General features: G+C 43.8%; 1 pseudogene; it reads right to left on the bottom strand.

The window, feature by feature from the left end:
- Nucleotides 1–5,716: 5,716 nt before the first annotated feature.
- On the bottom strand, nt 5,717–6,486 carry LOC148023325 (uncharacterized; annotated as a pseudogene).
- Nucleotides 6,487–6,848: the final 362 nt, after the last annotated feature.

The following is a 6,848-nucleotide window of genomic DNA, read 5'->3' as shown; positions in this document are numbered from 1 at the left end:
TTTTTTGTATCTCTTTCTCTATCTCTCTCTTCTTCTTTTTTCATTCTCTCCCCTATCTCTCTCTCTTCTCTCTTTATCTTCTTGAGTCTTACAATTTTCTAGTCCTATTGCCAAAGGGTCATAGGGTTCTCTCTCTCTCTCTCTCTCTCTCTCTCTCTCTCTCTCTCTCTCTCTCTCTCTCTCTCTCTCTCTCTCTCTCTCTCTCTCTCTCTCTCTCTCTCTCTCTTGTTTCATTCTCTCTCTGTCTCTCTTCTTGAGTCTTACAATTTTCTAGCCCTATGACCAAGGGGTCATATGGTATTATCTTTCTATCTATATCTATGTATCTGCCTCTCTCTCCCCTTGTCTCTCTTTCTCTAAACCTAGGGTGCAGGTTCACACTACATTCTGTCCTCAAAATGGCGATTGAAAGAAGAGGTAGTGCTCATGGTGATTGTGGCCAGCTCTAGGGAACCTCTTCTTATCTTTCTTATTTGTCACGGTAAATGTCCTATTAATTATTGTAGTTGATAGGAGAATAGGTAAAAAAAGATGACAAATTTGTGGAAAAGAAGGCCCCATTAGGAAAAGTTTGGACCTCAAAAGGGACCTTTAGATTAAGGGGTGATTATGAATGGGCCAATAGGAAGAGGATGGTGGTAACAATTGGGGCCCTCCACAGAGTAGGGGGAAGTCTACTTTTCCCGCCTCATTATGTCTTTGTCCCTAGAGAGAAGGAAGGGGGGTAGGGGGTGGGGTTAGGTGGGGTGGGGGGTAGGGGGTAGGGGGAGTGGGGGGTTATTAAATGCATGCACTTTTAGCCCCACCAAAAAATCTTGTGCATAAAAAAACCCTAGTTTTTTTTTAAATGAAACTTTTTGAAAACTTCACTTTTTCCCTCTAAAACTCCCTCCCAACCTATACTATGGTCAAAAAAGCATTTCCTATCTCTAGTATCCCTCTCCCAAGCTCCCTTTGATTGCAAGTAAACTTTTTGTTAGTCCACATCCTCTCCTTCCCATTGTCTCTCTCTAAACCTCTCAAGCTCTCCATTGCTAAGAATCATCATCTCCTCTGCACCCTAAGCCCTCCATTTCTTCTCCACACTCAAGCTCTCCAAGTTTCCAAGTGCACCATCCCTCCCAAGCTCTCTGTTGCTTCTCCACTCTTAAGCTCTCTCAAGCTCTCCTAGCTTACAAGTGCACCATCCCTCCCAAGCTCTCCGTTGCTTCTCTACTCTCAAGTTCTCCATTAGTGCACCTAATCTGAGGCTCCCATGGTCTCCATTGATGCATACATCTCAACCCCTCCTTTGGTGCACCTCACCAAAGCTCTCCATCAAAACTCTCTCCATCAGCTCTCTCAAGCTATCCATTGCTGCCACAACCTACACTTCACCAAACCTCTTAGAAGCTCGCATTAGCTTTCTCAAGCCATACTAGCTCCCCCCTTCCTCCATTCAAATGACCACCCCGTGCACACACCATCAACGACCAAAAGACGAGATTGAAGAACTTGTGTTGCATAACACACGGAACAATGGTGGAGAATGGGTAGCAACAAGGTTCGAGAGAGGCTCTTGGGTTTACATGCAACCCACAGCGATTGGCCCTTATCGTGTGTAGCAACGCGATGTATTAGACCGACATTGGAAAGGGAGGCTTCTTGGTTTCAAGGAGAAGAAATGTGCGGAGTGGTGGTGATTGTCCATTGGATTATCGAACATACATGAATGTAATAACATTTGATAGAGGGCATTCTCTACGAATTGTAGGTTTCTTGTTTCGTGTATCACATTGTTGCTCTTCAACTTCAATATAAATCATTGCTTGCTTACTTACTTTGGTACTTTTGTAGTCATCTTCCCCTCAAGTCTCGTTGAAGAGCAACCTCTCCAAAGTCTATCGGGTACATTCACATCGATTCATACGAGCATTGGGGAGGTGATATTCGCTGGAATGCCTCCATCATACCTCAATCAGAGGAGGGTATTCTTTTATTCGCATACGTATATTATTCCTAATAAAGCGGGAGAGTATGGTAAACTCGAACCTCTCTCACCACCTGATCTTCATAGCTTAGAATGGCCTTAACTAGATGCTTGGTTAGCGTTTGCCCTCAATCATAAGCCCAATATGGATATTTGTTCATCAATGAAGTTTGGAACAACGTCTAGATCTCTGGGTTTGAGTTGGTGTAGCGCAATCCATGTCTTTGTGCACATTTTTCATGACCTTCCATTCAGCCAAACTATTACTATGTTTGTATACAAGGAGGTTGAATTTGAGCTTTTTGAGGCATTACTTGGTGAGAAATGTGCAATTGTGGAGGAAGGACTGCACAACGGGTACACTTATAGATGCAACATGGGGCAAAATATTAGCATAAGATACCTAAGATCTTGCACAACATTGTATATTCACTTTCATTATGAGCATTGGATGCTTAAAAAGGGTAAATGGATTCCTCTACAGCTTAACGAGGGCGAGATATTACCTATTTTTCTCCATGATTTGGATAAAGCATGCAACCTTCGAATGGATGAATGCTTGGGGGATGCTTGCCATCAAGATTGAATTCCCCTTAGACAACACTGTTGACCCCCCAAGTGACATGCTCCTTCCCCTTGGTGATTCTCTACTAGAAACTGTCACCCTCATGAACCAGGAGGTCGAGAATGTAGAGCAAGACCTAGTGTCAGAAGAGGAATTCATGGCCATCCAAGCATTGCTCGTTGCAGAGGACGATGCACCCCCCTGCCCGACTCCAAGCTAGAAAAAGACACCACACACAAAAGGTCTTCCATTAACCTCAACACGAAGAAAGAGGAAGACAATTTGGATGAGGTAAACAAACGCCTTATGTCGCTCAGTACAGTTTGGTTTTTACTGCTAGTGCTAATATGTCTTGTACTTGGAAAACGTAATTGACATGGACGCATGGGTAAGCCACGCGCAAGGCATTCGGCCCACAAGCGGCAATCGTACACTATATCGAGAGGATGCCAAAGGAAGATATTGCCATCCTGCACATAGACTTCACACCCTTCGACCAATTCTATGTATGGGCAGTGAAAGCCCTCTCAAAATTTTTGTGCCTCTCCCCTATAAACCAAGGGGCTAACTATGTAATCCTAGTGAGGAAGGGTCTAGCTATAGGTACCTTTAGCACAGGATTCCGGGGTAAAGTGCTTGCCCACATAGGGATACACCGAAGCTTAGGCAATGCTGATCTTGATGCCATGACCAAAACCCTTTTGCTTGCTAAGGTCCCTAAAGCCAAGCGGCATTGCACAAACTTTGTAAATAAACTTCTTGGAAATGACAGTCGAATGTAAACATGATTTTTAATGAAAACACATGTTTTGTTGCACAACTTCTGTTCATTCCTTTTTGTTCAGTTGAAATTAAAGTTATTGCTTTGATATGGACGATATGAGACTTGTGCACTGACAGACAGGTATGTGCTGGTGATGAATTCTTTTTTTGTCAGCTGCTGCTAGGGGCTCCTGTGTGGCTGTAGGGGCCTTGGCCAGAGAGGCGCGTAGATCAGCCATCCAAAATCCTTGGAAGGTTGATTAATGGCCACACAGGAGCCCCTAGCAGACAGCTGACAAAAAAATAAATTCATCACCAGCACGCCGGTCGGTGCACAAGTCTCGTGTCATCCGCAAGAACTTTTGTAGATGAGAAAAAATATCAAAACAAGAATTTTGAGCTAGAGCGCTTGTGTACAATTAGTTAATTACACAATCGAAAAGGAGCTAGAGCGCTCTGACATAGTCATAGACAAAAGTATTTTTCATTACAGAAGGAAGATTACATTTGAGGTTTCTAATTACGCTTGCCTCTAATGCGCCGTGCAAGGGCGTGTTGCTACTATTGAAGTATGTCTTGTAGCTCCTACCCTTCATTGCTAGGCTGTTGCTCATCATCTTCATTGTTTTGTTCATCTTCAGGCTCTACGAGCATTTCTATGGTTCGTAGAGCTCGAGGAGGTAGTATCTTGGCTCGAGGGCCTGATGCGCGGATGGGAGGGATCTCCATGTCCTCCCATGGTGCCTTGCCGCCTACACTAGGCTCCCCGTCTGAATGGGTTTATGGCTCCTCTGGGTCCGTGTCTGGCTCATCGTCGATGTACCCTCCTATTAAGCACCGCCGGCCTCCCATCATCTTAATCCAGCCCATTGTTGTTGTAGATGTTGAGGGCGCGTTACCTACGGACTATGAGGCCGCACGTCGTCCTGGAGTTCGTAGTGTATGGCTGCCCCACGTTACACTCTGTTCTTTGTGTGGTACTGATGTGGAGGCCCTATCGGTCTCATCAGGTCTCCATGGGCATTGAGTACCTTGGAGCGTGTTACGGTTTTGCACATTTGCACGTGCAGTTTGCTTAATGCGTGCCATGTGAGGAGAAGTATCGTGGGTGGAATGTTATGAAGTTGTGAGAGAATGAGGTTTTAAATCTGAGGTTGTCGTTCACATTCAGCCGCCCATTAATGTCCACCCTCCTCGGGGGGTTTCACGCGGTACACCAATTTTAATTCAAAAATGACATAAATTGAAAATTTCTTCAAAGATACAATATGGCCTTAGGAGTTCCTTGCCCATATTTTGCCTACACGCACCCTAGTTTGATGCTAAGTAGCATGGGCTACAAGGCCACATGTACTTCTCCATGCCTCAGAATGGTGATGGGCAGGCTCATCGTCCGGCTTGTCTCACAATTTCAGAGTTTCACGCATGCTCCATGTCTCGCTTATGTCCAAATGTGCTTTGAAAGAACTAATTAAACATCTCTTGTAAGTAGTTTGACCGTACTCTACCACCTCCATGATGCGTATTTTTTAAATAAACCCCCCTCGCCCGATAGTGCGACTTTTCCATGCCTTGTGTTCTCCAAATGTCAAGCAACCCATATGTATTCATGAAGTAGGTCCCATGTGCAAATAAAATGTATTGCACCATCCCACCAAACAAAAGAAGTATTATTAGTGCGTGTCTATTTTTAGTCCCATATTCGATGTGTTAGAATGGCATACCATATAATGGGTTATGCTTGTTTCACCCCAAGCATTAGTGACTGCTATCGTGAACTTGACTAGATGATCTTGAAACTCTATACGCTGTTGTTCCATTGTGCTTGAACGAGACATTAGCTTAACCATTTTGTCAAAAGATGCCCACACTTGCTTTCTTCGATTATCGACCATTGGATTTGGATCGTTGTCGGTGGTGCACTTGTATAATTCCTTCCACAGCTCCCACATCTACTCTTCCGACTACACCTCATCATCTTCTCCGTCCTCATGATGAGCTCTTGTCATCTTTGAGGGTGGCCTTTGAAGAAACCTTCTCGCTTTTGCACCACTCATGGATACTTGTTGAGCAATCTCATGAGTGACGCTAGAGTTTTTGTTAGCCACAATGGAAACATTTCCACCATGACACCCGATTGAATTCAGAAGGGCCTCTACTTGGGTCAGTGCATCTGTTGATCTTTCATTGGGATTCATGGTGAATGCATAATCAATATGAAGCTTCAAAAAATGATCAAATATACGCATGAATGCATGTAATGTGCAGAAATAAACATTACTGAGTGGGAAGTCAATGATAGGATTCCAATCACGATCCAAGCATGCCCTATCTGGCTTGTCAAGCATGGGGCAGCTCAACACAGACGTGTCCCATTGTCTTTCTGCATCCTCACCCCCACTGCCATCTTGAGCTTCCGGCTATGCGGTGGTTCTTTGTTCTAGTCTCTTCCCTCGTGAAGTGACATTTTGACCCTCCGTTGGTTTCTTGTATCCACGAGTATAGAATGGGCAAGGCAACAAACAATTGGCACCTTGCTTGCATCCAAGCAAGCACTTAATTGTCTTCAAATCTCCACCCAAATGCCACTCCACTTCAAATGTTCCAAATCCTTGAACATCCAACTTCTTGCCTGACATCATTTGAGCACAAATTGTCTCTGTTATATATGGAATTCTATCAAACATCCAGTGGAGGACCTCGTGCATTTCTTTGGGAACTTCGAATGCACCTAGCCACCATATCTCCTTCTCCGATTGGACACTAAAAGAGGGTCTATCTGGAGCATGGGATCTTCTCGCTTTGCACAGAATAAGGCATCATTCATGAGTGTTACGCTAATCCTCTCAGGCCTTTGACCCTTAACTATTTGAGACACACTCATCCAGCTTCAACACAAAAGCCAACTTCTCTCCTAGCACTACAAAACATAGAGGTCATACATTATAAGAACACAAAGGTCATACATTGTAAAAATGTGTGCCCTCACCTACTTAGAGATCATTGCTTGTTGAAGTTTTCTCAGGTCAACAAAAATATTATTGAACTTTGTATATTGATATCCATTTACCTCTACAGATGCACTTGATCCATTCCTCGACCCCGAGCGCTTTTTAAAAATCTGGACATCAGGCTCAGACACTATGTTGGAAAATTTTTGCATTACCTCCTTAGTGATTGCATCCCTCATGCGCTTTGACTCTGATTTATGGAGGAAGGAGATGATGTCTATTGGCTTGAGGCATCTCAACATAAGATATGCACGATTAGTGCGAGTCTCACTAGCACACACCTCTTGAATAAAATTTTTGAGATTACATCGGCAACTTGTTAGTGTTAACATGAAAATGTATGTTTTAATTGAAACTTAATGGGAAGATTATGCTCACTTAGTTACTAACACTCTCCTCTTGCAAGCACGACCACCGAGCGCAAGTGTCTCTATAGAACTAAAGGTCCATTTACGCTCCCTTGCTCCCAGTGGAGTCTCTTTCATTCATTGAATGGTATTCTTCAATTGTGCAATGGTACTCGACTTCTCTTGAACTTGTG

The sequence above is a fragment of the Lygodium microphyllum genome, chromosome 16 (genome assembly GCF_053477565.2).
Source record: "Lygodium microphyllum isolate KBCC chromosome 16, Lygodium_microphyllum_v1.1.10, whole genome shotgun sequence".
NCBI lineage: Eukaryota > Viridiplantae > Streptophyta > Polypodiopsida > Schizaeales > Lygodiaceae > Lygodium > Lygodium microphyllum.
This window is presented reverse-complemented; position numbering and strand designations above follow the sequence as displayed.